The 16,868-nt window shown below is 34.9% G+C and overlaps 1 long non-coding RNA gene across 2 annotated transcripts in view; it reads left to right on the top strand.

Moving 5' to 3' along the window:
• Positions 1-16,868, top strand: part of LOC137636799 (uncharacterized) — a 65,794-nt gene that overhangs the window by 27,485 nt on the left and 21,441 nt on the right. The window contains exons 1-3 of one of the 2 annotated variants that reach the window (XR_011043228.1): positions 5,695-5,978; positions 12,973-13,200; positions 13,916-13,990. This is a non-coding gene — a long non-coding RNA (uncharacterized lncRNA). Of the gene's footprint in view, positions 1-5,694; positions 5,979-12,972; positions 13,201-13,915; positions 13,991-16,868 lie in introns of those variants that run through there. The other variant, XR_011043229.1, reaches the window with a different exon arrangement.

Below are 16,868 nucleotides of genomic sequence, written 5' to 3' on the forward strand. Positions count from 1 at the left end.
TAATATTTTGGCTTTTCACGGAACATTTAGGATGTGTTTTAGTATTATGAATTTACTTTTTACCCGGAATACTTGCAAATTGTGGGTATGTACAGTAGCTGTGTTAGTTTCCCGGCGGCATTTTACGTTTTTACGATCATATACCGTTTATTAACACAGTACAGAGACCAATTACTTTGTTTTACTTTGCCAATTTAGGGATAATTTTTTTTTTTTTTTTTTTTTTTGCTGGAAACAGACACGACGAACGAACATTGTCCGGTTATTATTATTATTATTATTATTATTATTATTATTATTATTATTATTATTAGCTAAGCTACAACCCTAGTTGGAAAAGCAAGATGCTATAAGTCCAAAGGCTCCAACGGGGAAAAATAGCCCAGTGAGGAAAGGAAATAAGGAAATGAATAAACGATTTAAGAATTATTATTATTATTATTATTATTATTACTAGCTAAGTTACAACCCTAGTTGGAAAAGCAAGATACTATAAGTCCAAAGGCTCCAACAGGGAAAAATAGCCCAGTGAGGAAAGGAAATAAGGAAATGAATAAACGATATAGGAATTGATGAACAATTGAAATAAAACATTTAAAAAAAATAACACATTTAAAAGATATTTCATATATAAACTATAAAAAGACTTATGTCAGGCTATTCAATACAACATTTCCTGCAAGTTTGAACTTATTTCTCTTCTTGTTTTGTTAAAGTATTTATAGTTTATATAGGAAATATTTATTTTCATCTTGTTACTGTTCTTAAAATATTTTATTTTTTCTTTGTTTCCTTTCCTCACCGGGCTATTTTCCCTGTTGGGGCCCCTGGGCTTAGAGCATCCTGCTTTTCTAACTAGGGCTTTAGCTTAGCAATTAATAATAATTATTATAATACTGATTCAACTACCCGATTAGGAAGATCATTCCACAACTTGGTCACAGATGGGATAGAACTTTGGTCGTGACCAGACAGAATGCCTAATGACATAATGCCTAAGGACAGAATGCCTAATCCTTCAACACGGACAAAATGCCTAACCGACATAATGCCTAATGGACAAAATGCCTAACATACAAAATGGCTAATGGACAAAACATCTAAAAAGGGATAAAAAAAGATAACTACTCTGCATTTCAGGCAAAATATAGTGTGTTTTTCGTAAGTATGTGAAAAAGATCAGCCACATCCTCTGGTGGAACAAAACCTAAGGCTTGTATTTGTTTCATTATGAAAGCATTGTAATAATTTGTGTACCAGCGCTGAAGACCAAGATTTTGTATTTTGCGCCAAAGTCATTAACTGAAATGAAAGAAACTGCCATTAATTGAAGTATTTGGAAAACATTTCTTTAATCTTTTTATTGCTCCTTGTTCTTAATCAAGAGTCACAGACTCTGGGAAAAGGCTCTGCTCTTTGAGGAACTCGAATATTGTATCATAAGTTTTTTCATCTTTACTAGATTTAACACAGCATACTAATGGTAATGTTTTACTTTGAGAAACAACATAATGCAACGTATACAATTGTTTTCCGACTGGTACACAGTTAAAAGTGTTATCACTTAACCACTTGTTCTTACTCTTCAAGATTTCCAAATTCTTTCTAGTTGTGTAAATATGCACACTTTCTGATTCATACCATAAAAAATGTTCACCTTTTGTAGTTATCGATAAATCTTCATGGGCACTTTCACGCATTCTTATACATCTTACACTACGTGCAAGGGAATCTTCCACCGGCAAAGCACCGCATATGCTTAATGACACATCTTGTGTAGTGATTAATTATCGAAGATGTAGCTTCATCAGATTTACGAGTGCGGTCTTTCATATTTTTCATAACTTGCACTCATGCGTGCTTCATCTGGTGGATGCGAATGATTGTTAGATTTTTTTTTTTCAATCAAATTATTACAAGTGATTATACTAGCACTACACAAAGCACGTTTTTCGCACCTCCAATATGCACGCCCTTCTTTTCTCTTGTTAACGGTGTATGCATACCCTTCAAATATTAGTTTTTTTCGTCCTTTGTTACTAGTGATGATTTCCATTTTGGACTGGAGGGTTTCTTACAAAAATTTAATGATTGATAAAGAAATTTGAGTAAAAGTGTAAATATTTTTGCCTTTCAAAGTGCAAAAAGAAAAGTAAAATGAACAACAGCTTGTTGGGTAGTTATATGGGTTTTAACTATATGTTCTTTACTAATTTCGAATGATTTATTTAAAAATGCTAGATAAGATCATTTTGTCTGGAAGGCATTTTGCCCATTAGGCATTTTGTATATTAGGCATTTTGTCCAATAGGCATTATGTCAGTTAGGCATTTTGTCCATGTTGAGGAATTAGGCATTTTGTCCTTAGGCATTCTGTCCTTAGGTATTATGTCATTAGGCATTCTGTCCTACTACCAACTTTGGTTGTGTATTTTCGAAGGTTTCGACTTTCGTAACAATAATAATATAATATCAGTTTTGACGTTACTGTTTTTAGAATGATTTATTGTCAATTTGTTCTCATTTATATATTTCCTTATTTCCTTTCCTCACTGGGCTATTTTTCCCAATTGGAGCCCTTGGGCTTATAGCATCTTGCTTTTCCAACTGGGGTTGTAGCTTGGATAATAATAATAATAATAATAATAATAATAATAATAATAATAATAATAAGTGATATTACGGTCACCAACCCGTGAAAGATAATAACAAGGTAAGGTAAAATTACGGTCGCCTGTATTTTACTGAAATACGTTTGAGAACTATATTTTTACGTAGAATTTTTGATGAAAATTAGGGTGTTTTTTCTAAGTGTTGATTTTTCCACCGATCCCATTTATGCAATTCTAAATATCAAAGTTGAAGAAATCCCATCTAAACAGTATTTATTTAACCTCATGAAAGCGTTCATTCGACTTTCAAACAATGTAGAAACGACTTCAGAAATCATTAATAACTCCAATGTGTTTTCATTCATCATCATCATCTCCTTCTACGCCTATTGACGCAAAGGGCCTCGGTTAGATTTCGCCAGTCGTCCCTATTTTGAGCTTTTAAATCAACACTTCTTAACCGGTGTTAATTCATTCATAGCTTATCACACCAAACAGCCAATCATTGAAGCGTTCTTTTATTGACATTATCTTAGGGTTGTCCAAATTGAGACAGCGGTCGTGATCGGAGAATCAAATTGATGGGTTAGGTATTTTCTCCACATTCACAGGACTAGTTAATTTCGAGGGGCCAGTTGACCAGGTTGTCACCTGTTCTAACCAATACAGCCGATGTTGATTATACGAAGTTGCATTTGAGGATTTGTGAGAAGTTTTAAAGGTAAATTGAAGTTCTCAGAGAGGTGATGTGGTGGTGGGGTTGGCAGGTGTGTGGGCCGAGTCTTCTTTGACGAAATGAATTATTCGCACACCATTTGGGATACATACATTGCTTTTGTAATGACTATCGACCTACATATCCCCTATTCTCTCTCTCTCTCTCTCTCTCTCTCTCTCTCTCTCTCATCAATGCTACGAACTCAATGCCTTTTTAATGAGTCTCTCTCTCTCTCTCTCTCTCTCTCTCTCATATCAATGCTACGAACTCAATGCCTTTTTAATGAGTCTCTCTCTCTCTCTCTCTCTCTCTCTCTCTCTCTCTCTCTCTCTCTCTCTCTCTCTCATATCAATGCTACGAACTCAATGCCTTTTTAATGAGTCTCTCTCTCTCTCTCTCTCTCTCTCTCTCTCTCTCTCTCTCTCTCTCTCTCTCTCCAGTCAATTTTTGATTTAATGAGTCAGTGATATTCCAAACAATAACGATAGCTTAATTAAACATTATGTTAAAATCCTATTTCTAGAAACGCTACGTTATTTTTGTTACCTTGGGCAAGTTCTACGAGCCTGGTGTGGACCGTAATATCAACGACTGGCACCGTTTCATGATCTTAAGATTAATCATGTTTTGTCTAATAGGGGTAAAATGAACGTGACTACGCTAGCGCATTTGCGTTGGCTGTTTTACGGTTGCTTTGCTTTGCTTGGGAACGTGGCCGTTCAATGTAAAGCAGGCTTGGAAGATTTGTTTGGCTGATTAAATTTTTCTCTCTCTCTCTCTCTCTCTCTCTCTCTCTCTCTCTCTCTCTCTCTCTCTCTCTCTCTCTCTCTCTCTCAAGAAGAAAATAATTACTGGAATCTCTAAAACGATGGACGATTATTCAGTCCAAAAATCTATCAGAAAACACGATTTTTTTTCTTCTAAAATACCATCGCTGATCAAATCTGAATAAGATCCTAATTAAATTATTTAATTTTCGGTCTATAGACGACAGTAGTTTGCTCATTATATATGGCATAACGCTTACCTGAAGGGCCGTTGGTTCTAATTTTTTTTTTTTTTTCGGTCTGTCAAAGCAAAGGTTGTTACCCGCAGTTTTGCTCATGTTGGGAAGGCGGGTAAACACGTCTTCGGTGTTACGTAAATGTAAAGGTAATTGTTTAATAATTAAGTAAATTAATTATCCATGATAAATAGTTCCATTTTAGACTGTTTATAAGTAACCTACGTTTGTGGTGGCCGATGTGGTAACGTGTATTAATAGGTAAGTTAGTTAAGATTACAGTTACTTTTACGGGTTTATTTCTCGCCCTCCACCAGGCACTAAAAGTCTGTTCAGGCTGGCTTTGGAGTATGAACATAATTTCTTTCCAGTTAATATTTTGCTCTGTATCGTTATCAGTCATTTCGCTAGCATTTGTATTTAGGCTTAATAGTTTTCAGGTCACTATTATAACACTTTCTAAAAAGATAAGTCTTCAGGTTTTTCTTGAAAACTGCCACATTTTTGCTATTTTTGACATCGAGTGGAAGGTCGTTGAAGAGTCTCGGTGCAGCATAACTAAACTTTCTTCTTCCTATTGCATGATTCATAAAATGACAGACCTATGTCCTTTAAAAGATGGTTTATGTAAAGTTGTGGGTTGTGGTGCCGATTGGAAACGTCCCTGCCTCGTAATCTTTTGGATGGACGTTCGAGACTTGTTTAAGGTTTAAAGGTCTCTCATGAATGGCAGAGACAAGGGACAGTGACAGTTCCTTAGAGACTGATCATATACACATAATAAACACCCAAACCCCTCTCTACCCAAGCTAGGACCAGGGACGACCAGGCAATTGCTGCTGATGACTCATCAGGTAGACCTGTGGGCTTTCCAAACCCCATATCCTTAGCTCACAAGGATGGTGAGGTTACAGACACTAGAAGAAACTATCGAGCTTGAGCATGCCTCGAACCCCATGCCAGCAGAACGCCATGCGGGAACGTTACCAATAGGCTACCTCAACAAGGTCGACAGTTTTTGTAGTGTCTGCAACCAAACCATCCTTCCAAGCTAAGAATGAAAGAAGGGGTTATGGCTATTGATCTATCTGGCGAGCCATATGCAGTCAGTGCCTGGTCCTCCCTGGTCCTAGCTTAATGGATTTATACATTTTTGCCTATACAATCTGGCACTGGAGCCTGGGAGGTCATTTATAACACCCGTTTGACTCTCGGTGGGGTGAGGTACGATTTCAGTGGGCACTCTTTGCATATCATAATCAGTTTCATACTTGATCCTAATTATGTATTTATCTCCTCTTTTACAGATTTGCAGGTGAAATACATTTTACTTTGGAATATATACGATAAAATGATGCGCCTAGACATCATAATAAACTGCCAACTGAAATGAAGGACCTAAAGGGAGCAATTGAATTTAAGAAGAAACTAAAGACATTACTTTTCACAAGATCATATGATTTGGAAGATGCTACAATCAAAGAATTGTATAAGTTATCATGAAAACGTTTCGTTAGATGATTAATATGGACCCGCCCGAGAAGTAGTTCACTCGCCTTCAGTGGAGGGTTGGATTTAAACCCTAAACAAGTGAGAGTAGGGTTCCCCTGCAGTATAGGACCTGAAAAGCAGCCCTTGAAGTAAGGTAAATAAAGAGGGTATTATTGAAACTTTGATATTAACTATTTTTTTGTAATTATCAAACCCAGTCGTTAATGGTGGTCCCCCAGGAGACACGGAGTCGATTTAAGAACAAGTTTGCATCTCATTTATTATAAAATCTTGTATTCTGCTAATCTAAATATCCTTCTGTGTCTCCTTTAATGTAACGCAAGCATGTGGCATCAGTACTGACTGGTTGGTTGCGTACATTTCAATACTTGATATTGCAGTCATTTAATCTTTTTTTTTAGTTTAATGTATTGGTGATAACTTTTCAGATGTTAATAGAAAATGTTTCAACATTTGACTGGTTAGAAAAAATTTTGAGATTGAATGATAACTATTTTATAGGAATAATAACAGTATATTTTCTTCTAAATCTCTCTCTCTCTCTCTCTCTCTCTCTCTCTCTCTCTCTCTCTCTCTCTCTCTCTCTCTCTCTGTCTAATATCAATGCTACGAACTCAATATCTTTTAAATGAAAGTCTCTCTCTCTCTCTCTCTCTCTCTCTCTCTCTCTCTAATATCAATGCTACGAACTCAATGCCTTTTTAATGGAAATCTCTCTCTCTCTCTCTCTCTCTCTCTCTCTCTCTCTCTCTCTCTCTCTCTCTCTCATGCTAGCAATGATTTTTAAATTAATTTCAGAAACAGATCTTCTATAAGCTATTTAACTTTTAAAAGGACATCATCGCTTTTTATATAAATTGAATTTTCTTTTATTCTTGATTTATAACAAAAGATATCGGCATCAATGGCCTTCGATGTCAGTAGGATGCCAGAAAAACTCCAAATCAGTCAGTCAATAGCAATGATCAATCCTGTTATCATATCCTTCGTACAAGACATGACCTGACAAGGGGACGCGAGACCCATCTGTGCATAGTTCATGTCTTCCTTTGCTATACATCCATCGTAACTTTGAGAAGTCGATAATTCTACTTTCATATTTGGATTAGAGAGGCTTGACATGTGCTCTCTCTCTCTCTCTCTCTCTCTCTCTCTCTCTCTCTCTCTCTCTCTCTCTCTCTCTCTCCATCCTTACTTCCTTTATATATATATATATATATATATATATATATATATATATATATATATATATATATATATATATAAACATATATAAATATATATATATATATATATATATATATATATATATATATATATATATGTATATATATATATATATATAAACATATTATATATAAATATATATATATACATATATTATATATATATATATATATATATATATATATATAATATATATATACATATATTATATATTATATATAATATATATAATATATATATTATATATTATATATAATATATATAATATATATATTATATATATAATATGTTATATATATATTACATATATATAAATATAAGTACATATATACATATATTATATATATAATATAATAGTATATATATATATATATATATATATATATATATATATATATATATATATATATATTTTCATTTGATAGTCTGGGCTAGATAGATTAGAAATCTGCATTATGTATTGGAATATCATTAAAAAGACTTATCCAGTTTATACCGAGTTAAGTCTACGTGTAACAACCACTAACCACATTCTCTCTCTCTCTCTCTCTCTCGTACATGGTTAGTTGGTTAGTGTCACTCAATTAGCGTAATGAATGTACAACTAATGACATTTCTATTAATTGCCATTTAACAAGAATAAAGGAACTTACGGTAGCTAATGTATCTATACAAATAAAAAACCAAAAGGCGTTTCAAGAAGTGCTAGAATCTCCCCTGTCCGTTGCTCTTTGCACCAGACTACCTTGTGTTGTGACCAAGTTATGGAAAGATCTTCCTAATCGGGTAGTTGATTCAGAAAACTTTCAAAAGGTTCAAACTTGCAGCAAATGTTTTCATATCGAACAGTCTAGCATAAGTCTGTTTATAGTTTCTATATGAATTATCTGTTTTATTGTTGTTAATGTTTTTAAAGTATTTTATATCGTTTATTTCCTTTCTTCACTGGGCTATTTTCCCCTGTTGGACCCCTTGGGCTTATAGAATCTTGCTTTTCCAAGTAGGGCTGTAGCTTAGGTAATAATAATAATAATAATAATAATAATAATAATAATAATAATAATGTGAAAGGGGTTAATAGATTCATTATTACATGACCTAGATAGTTAAGGAAAGGATACTTTACTTACTTATTTACTTCCTTGCTTGCTTGCTTGCTTAATTTCTTTCTTTCTTGCTTATTTGCTTGCCGACTTACTTATTTCCTTGTTTGCTTACTTAATTACTTACTTACACGAAGGGCTGCTTTCCTGATCATATCCCGACAGGACCTACAAAATTAGTTTATCGTCTATAGTGCAGCGCCATGTTTCATCCCGTAGGCCTTGCTTGTTAAAATTGGGTCATTTAGCTTCGTGTGATCACAATTAAGCTTAAAATATCAGAATGGTGGGGTTCAAATTTCTCAACCCCTTGAACCCCTCGTTTTTTGGGCTCCTTATTTTGACCAGTCCCTTAATTTTGAAATCCCCAAAGCTTCGCTGTTTGTTGATTGATTGATTTCGGGTTTTCTGGCATCTAAGGTCATTGATGCCGATATCGTTTATTGTAAATAGAAAAAAAAAATACTCAATTAAAACCATAAAAGCAAAGATGTCATTTTAAAAGTTGGATATCTTTCAGAAGACCTTCTGAAATAAAACTAAAAATGTCGTTCTAAGAGTTTCTGAAAATGCTGAACTCGTTTTTTAATCTGAAAATGCGATCAGATGTCCCTATCATTATCGTCTGTTAAAACTACCCAGTTTTGCTAATGTACAGTCAAATATAAATGCCCTGTCGTCTCCAGTCCCCCTCTGTCACCCCCAATATTTATAGATTCCAGAGTAGAAGAGTTTGGTTGTTAGTGGGGAGGACGCTGGGTGGGGGAAGTACCACTTCTTAGGGCTGTAAGGTGTGTGATGGCAGGGGAAGCACAAAAAAATTGTATGAACGTAAATTAAATATAATTTCATACGCTCCTAATTCTATAAGTATTATATTACTTGACTTACAATTATACTTTATATTTGTTGTGTTATATGCTATACCATTCTCGCAAACAATTTGTTGACATAATGTCGATATTTAGTTTGACAACGTATATTGTCCAGACTGAAAAAATATCTCTTAAACACAAGCTAGGAGTCTCTCTCTCTCTCTCTCTCTCTCTCTCTCTCTCTCTCTCTCTCTCTCTCTCTCTCTCTCTCTCTGTTTTTTTTTTTTTAGAGCTGTTACGGGGAAGGAGGCATTTGTTTGAAAGTAATTCAGTATCGCTTCATCTGTATCATAATATTTTCAGTAACGATTCCTTATTATAATTACGTTGCACAGACCCATTTGTTGTGTTACTCGATGAAACATTCTAACAGAGAAGTTATTGGCTAGAATTATGAAGTTTTGTAGGCCATTGTTTGTAAATTATGTCCAAGCTGTAAAACCATACTTATATACAATTCACGAGTCCAATAACAATTTATTTTCTTAAGATAGAGTATCAAGTATTTCAGAGAGCAATTAGAAATCCTCCTCGTGTTTGTTTTATCCTCCCCTAGTTTACATTACGTAAAGTTGTAAAGTTAGGTTAGATATATTTATGGCTCTTTTGGTCTCATTGTTTTTTTTTTTTTTTTTTTTTTTTTTTAAGATAAGGTTTACAATGAGGTAAGAAATGGTTACCTCAAATAATTTCTACTGCATTTTGTAGATTCTATAAAGTCGCATAATGCCTGAAAATATTTGCATGAGAATCTTTAAGCCTTCTGTGTCATAGTCATTGACTACACTTCGAAATTTTCCGTAAAATAAACGGTAAAAATCCTGGAATAAATGTTGCCAGGCATTTACCGTTTTAAAAGACGGATATATTGATGTAAAGGAGTGATATTACCGTCACCAAACCGTAAAAGAAAATAGCAAAGTAGGGTAAAATTACGGTAGCCTGTATTTTGCTGAAATACGGCTGAGAAAAAAAGTGTATTTTTACGGAGAATTTCAGATTAAAATTACGGGTTTTTTTTTAAGTGTACATAGTAATAGCATGACACAAATCAGGTGAAAGCTGAGCTGATTAGGATGTCTGCATTCACTTACTCAAAATACATTATTGTTTCAATTGCTACCGTGGTTTGGAATCTCGGTGTCCACAGCAGGAAATTTCTAAGGATAATATCTTTACAATAATGATTACATAAACTTTATTCCTCTTATAGACATATGCAAAGTACATACGACTTTGCCTGAAGAGATTGTGAATCTGTTTAGGGTTGAATTAAGCAACATAACATATTAAACTAATTTTTATTATTATTATTGCTAGCCAAGATACAACCCTAGTTGGAAAAGAAAGATGCTATAAGCCCAAGGTCTCCAACAGGGAAAAATAGCCCAGTGAGGAAAGGAAACAAGGAAATAAATAAACGATATAAGTAAAAATTAAAACTAAGTATTTGAAAAGACATTAACAACATTAAAACAGATAATTCATATATAACTATAAAAAGACTTATGTCAGCCTGTTCAACATAAACATTTATCAATTAAATAGTAATAAAGGTAACTAGAATTAATACAGGTAATTAAATAGTAGGTTTAAGGCTACCAGGGTATTGTCTGAATATGAATAAATGTATAAAATATATGAATTTTATGACTAAATAATTTCAAATAATGAAATATTTGACCCTTACGTTTTAGGGGCGATGGATTTGGAAGAAAAGGTTCCATATATGAACAATAATCATGGAAAATTGTGAGACAGAATAGTAGAGAAGTTGGGAGAGAAGTGAAGTACAGGAATTAAGAGAAAGTAAATGGAGAACATCTGGAATTGAATAAAACACCGAGGAAAGTAAAAGAAAATGTATATAATTGTCGAGTAAGGTATAGCAGATGTCTCAGTCACGCGTTAGGCGATTTACCATACTGCTGTCTTTTCTATCTCTCTTCTGTCTGCTTTCTTCCACCCTGCTGTCCGACCTCTCTCAATTAACTATGTAGTAGAACGTATGTGTATTCCCTTGGCAGTGCATGAGCCCTATCCCCTAGAGCTAATGTTCTCAATTGATAAATGCACTATTTAGAGGGGTATGATAACAAGTCTAGCCGTATTCATTTGCTGAGCTGAGCAAGAACTCTTTAATTTCCTGTTTGATTCAGGGATCCCACCAAGTGTTACTATGATATTTTCTTATTGTTGACAATTCTTCTTCACTTTAGAGGTTACTGCACTCTAATTGTTCAGTGGCTACTTTCCTCTTGGTAAGGGTAGAAGAGAGACTTTAGCTGGGGTAAGCAGCTCTTCCAGGAGAAGGACACTCCAAAATCAAACCATTGTTCTCTAGTCTGGGGTAGTGCCATAGCCTCTGTACCATGGTCTTCCACTGTCTTTGGTTAGAGTTCTCTTGCTTGAGGGTACACTCGGGCACACTATTCGATCTTATTTCTATTCCTCTTGTTTTGTTAAGTTTTTTCATGGTTTATGTAGAAGATATTTATTTTAATGTTGTTACTCTTAAAATATTTTGTTGAAATTTCTTTTTTTCCTTTCCTCACTGGGTTATTTTCCCTGTTGGGCTCCTTGGGCTTATAGCATCCTGCTTTTCCAACTAGGGTTGTAGCTTAGCAAGTAATAATAATATGAAGTTTACATCTTTTGTGAGATTTTAACCCTGATGTGCAAGATAGAACTTAAGGTATATGCATATCATTGTTATCTTAATTGTTCATCGATTCCTCGAGAGTTTTTATGATTGCAATTGCTTGCAAGGTAAAGAAAGGCATTGCTTGATAGGATTTGGGTCTCCATTTTAGGGAGTACTGCATATATAACAAGGTCTTTGAACTGTTTATCTATATCAGAGTTTAATGTGCTGCTTATGAAGTCATGTGTTGTTTCAATGTGTTCAGGTGTGCAAAGGGTTTCCCTGATCAGTTCTGATAGGGAGATGTGGTCTGCCAGCACAGAGCAGCATTAACTAAACTTGTTAGTTTTGCATGTAGAGACGTTGCAAGATCAGCTTAAGTATACTGGAGTCCCTAAATATAAACTATTCTTTGTTATTAGTTCCTACAGTCTTGCCATCTCAATCGCAATTATTAAGGTCAATACTATACAATATTCTATTAGTTTTATTCCAGCTATGACTATATTGTGGAAAGACAGTTGAATCTTTGTAACTTCAGATTTTTTTATGTTCAACAGGCTGACCCAAATCTCTCTTTATAGTTGATATATGCCAGATTTATCTTAAGATCTATTATAGTCACTACTTTTCATATAGTTTATTTCCATATTTCCTTTCCTCACTGGGCTATTTTCCCTGTTGGAACTTTTGGGCTTGTAGTATCCTGCTTTGCTTTCCCAACTAGAGTTGTATCTTAGTAATGATAATAACAATAATCTATTATGCAATGTTTTATGTTAAGGGAAACATGCCAGTCTGCATTGATGACTTGTTTCCAATGGTGAAGTGTTGTGCATATCTAGTGAGCTATAAAGTCTGGTAATCAGGGTGAGACACCCCAGTCAGTTTTTCCTACCCAAGTTGTAACTTATCTAATCAGAATACCAGTTTAGCAACGAGACAAATCAGGCAGCAGTGTGTCTTGGCTGTGAAAGCTGGCTATCAACACACTGCCAGGGCAGGCACTACAGAAAATAGGAGGAGAGATTCTCTCCTCCTCCTTCCTGGGTTGACAAGGAGGGGAGGTTTTAGTTGTGGTAGCCTATGAACTGTACAATAATAATAATAATAATAATAATAATAATAATAATAATAATAATAATAATAATAATAATAATAATAATAATAATAATAATAATAATAGTGTCCAACACAAAAGGGATTATTGGCTATTGCCTTGAAATTGACTTTTATGCTTCAAAATAAAAGACTGCTAATCTGTTTTCCCTTTTCCAGATCTGATGGAGTGAGGTCGCCAACCAGCTGTTAAGTGCAAGTGCACTTCAACTATATCGTGAGCAGACAGAATGCCTAATGACCTAATGCCTAAGGACAGAATGCCTAAGGACAAAATGCCTAATCCCTCAACACGGACAAATGCCTAATGGACAAAACATCTAAAAAGGGATAAAAAAAAAAGTGAACTAGATAACTTAGGTGGCTAAGTTTACCTTCATCCTTATTGTAAGTTGCATGAATTTTTTGTTCTGTTTATTTACTTGAATAATTTCGTATTAACTTTTTCAACATTTGCACCTAATAAATTCGGTACTTGCTTGTTCAGTTTTAATTTTTTTTACAAGCTTAGAGAGAGTTTGGTGAGGAATTGAAACACACTTGTTAAAAGTATGGTGCCATCCTTCTAGGGATTTCGTAGATTTTGGAAAATTTTATTCTATTCTAGGATACACATTCCACATTTGAACTTCGTCAACCTCTCTGAACTATTCTGAGCCATGTCATTTTAAAATATTCAAAGAATTCACTAAAAATATCTTCAGTTTAGTGGTCCATTGAAGTAAAAAAGTTTGTGAGAAAGATCAGCCACATCCTCTGTTCCTTTGTTTCTTTTCTTCACTGAGCTATTTTTCCCTGTTGGAGCCCTTGGGCATATAGCACCTTGCTTTTACAACAAGGATTGTATCTTAGCTATTAATAATAATAATAATAATAATAATAATAATAATAATAATAATAATAATAATAATAATAATAATAATAATAATGATTATAATAATGATTATAAAAATGATAATAATAATGATGATAATAATTGTTATAATAATAATAATGATAATAATAGTAATAATAATAATAATAATATTGTGTTGTATGTACAATGTCTAAAATGTAGTTTAGCTAAAAGTATAAGAACGCTAATTTATTTACTTTCTTTCAGAATTATATACCTGTGTTCCAAGTTTTCAAGAAGATATGTTAACAGTACTGGAGAGATTCACTTCACTAATTACAGGTAAGGTGTTCATATGGAAATGTGACTTGTTTTATTTCAGGTACTATCCTCTCTTAGAGTATCATAAAATACATTAACACAAACCAAATTTGTAAAATTCATTCTAATTATTTAAGTCTTCCTTCACCTAATGAGCTATCCTAAACAAATGCTTCTTTCCCTTTTAATTGCAAAAATCCTCTGATAATTATGACTAAGCCCTTTGTCATGACAGCCATACAGATCTTACTAAGAAATTGTGAAATATTCATTTTTTTCATACATTGTCTCAACTTGAACTCACCCCTATGTCCATGTCTGTCATGCACAATTATACATATTGTGATTGCACCATCCACAAAAAATATGTATACATATACTTCTTTATCCATACACCAGCAAAATATACTACCCCACAACGAACTAGCAAATCTCCTAATTTCGCCTAACGTACCATTACCATGTATAAAAATGCCAACCTATTTTGGATTCCAAAACTAACATCATTTTTGTATCTTTCATCATTCCTTGCATGGACATCATTTTCATACTTGATCTTTCACTACTCCAAACACATCTTCCTATTATAACCTTTCATTTGCCTATCTCATTTTCTGCTTGTTTTTCTTTATTCTTAAGAATCGAAAAACTCGCGCGCGCACTGGTAGGAACAATTGCAAGAACTTCATCCATGCCACATATACCTTTATAGTCTCATTCCCAAACTTCTTCCATGCTAAAGTGTCCAGTCTGTATCTCATTTTTCACCGTATATGCTTCTTCAAACGAATTTTTCTATGCCTTACGCCGGTTTTTATTCTTCTCACATTTATACTTCTGTCTTGAAGATCACCCCCCAGATGCTGAAGCCTTGATGAGGATGGGGGGCTTAGGGACTAGCAGTTGGGCTCTAATGAACAATGGGAACTACTTCCCCACTGGACCTCGGTGCCCAACTGTTGATCCAACTAAATTAGTCAGCACTTTCTCTCCGTTCCTTAGATTACTTCTTATTTTCTCCCATCTCTTCCTCTTGGGCATGAACTTGTTGACGACTTTAGCTTGTACGACTTAGGTTTTGACAGCTGCTTTGGATTTGGCGCAGGGTGGGATGGATGTCATGCCATCTCAACCTGTACAAATTTAGACGCCATCACCCTCTGGCAGACCCCATTGGGTGCAGACTAAGTCTGTTAAGAGTCGGGCTCCAATGATCCGGTTTTAAGTCACCCATATTTGCGGGTAATGGGTGACGCTAGGCATTGGAGTCGTCGGTGGGAGGGGCTAACTACCCCCACTGACCAGTGTACGCCCACCTTAAGAGAGGCAGCCCCTCTCTAATAGAGGACTGGTCCCCGCTGAAGCCTCTTCTCGTGTTGGGCCACATGGGATAGGAGGACTGAAATCCTCTGATAAGAGGTGGATAACCCGGCTTGCTTCTACTCCTAAAACTAACCCCTCTGTTGACGACCCGGAAACTCTAAAGGACCATGCTACTTATGTTCAAAAACAAAGTAATCTGGGTGACATGGAGAATTTGCGAATCCTTCACATCACTCAGATCCCCATTGAAACCAATTACGATGTTCTATATAAATTATTTCAATGTTATGGTCACATCAGGGAAATTAGGATGAGGCTTGAAGGTGACAAATGGGATTCATGGATATCATTTGATAACCATGATGAAGCATTCAAAGCTATCAATGATATCATAAATATTAAAATCAGTAATTTGAATTTCAAGGGAGCTTTTTGCGATCGGGTACCCAAGAATCTGGATGTATATAGGCCTGCAGATTGGATTGATAAAAGTATAGAGGTAGTTGTACCTTCCCAGAGAAAGCCAAAACCACCAAAGTGGCTTATTGCTCAATCAAAAGGGAGTACTGGAAATTATTTCAAAATATGTAAATTTTTTCAAAAGAAAGTAGGTACTATCGCACCAGGAGATATATCTCGGTTTGGAAAGAACAGTTTCCTAATAAGTGCCAAATCAGAAACTCAATCGGTTATACTTTCCAATTTAAATACAGATAACGAAGACATAAAGCTGGATGTGAAACCCCATCTAAACTTCAGTTATGGAAGGGGAGTAGTTTTTAATAGAGACTTATATGAATTCACAGAAGAGGAGATATTGGCCATGTGTCCTTTAACTGTGTGGAAAGTGCATAAAGTCCCTGGAACGTCAATGATTATCCTGACTTTCCAGGATGCTGATGTGCCTTTCCACATTTACATAGAGAATGAACGAATTAAAGTGCGAACTTTTAAGCAGAAGCCGCTGCAATGTTTTAATTGCTATAGATATGGGCATCCATCTAAAGTATGTAAGAATGATAAAATGTGTAGTACATGCTCTAATGTTTACCATGGAGACTGTACACTAGAGGCCAATTGTATAAACTGCAATTTGAATCACAAATCTACGGATAGGAACTGCCAGCAATATAAATTAGAAGAGGCTGCTCTCAATAAATCCAGTATTGAACACATAAGTGTGGGGCATGCCAAGAGACTATTGAGTAAATCAGCAAGTTATGCAAAAGTATTGAAATCCGGAGAAAAAATGAGGCAGGAGACATCCAGCCCACCTAATACTGCCTCTATTCCCCAGAAAAGAAATTTGCCATCTTCTGATAGAATTCTAGAGGATAAGGCAAGAATATCACGTAAGACCTTTCTCACCTCTAGTAAACCTTTGTCCCCCACTACAAAGGATAATTCTAACCTCTCTCAGGCTATATCTTTGCCTGATTTGATGGAGGTTCCACATGAAACAGAATTATCAGGTGCGCCTGTAGTGGGGAAAGCATCAAAACCTAATAAATCACCACCTGTCAATAGGAAAAGAGACCTCCATCTCTCTCACCCCCATCCATTAAAAACACAAAAG

Source organism: Palaemon carinicauda, unplaced genomic scaffold (genome assembly GCF_036898095.1).
Source record: "Palaemon carinicauda isolate YSFRI2023 unplaced genomic scaffold, ASM3689809v2 scaffold392, whole genome shotgun sequence".
Classification (NCBI taxonomy): domain Eukaryota; kingdom Metazoa; phylum Arthropoda; class Malacostraca; order Decapoda; family Palaemonidae; genus Palaemon; species Palaemon carinicauda.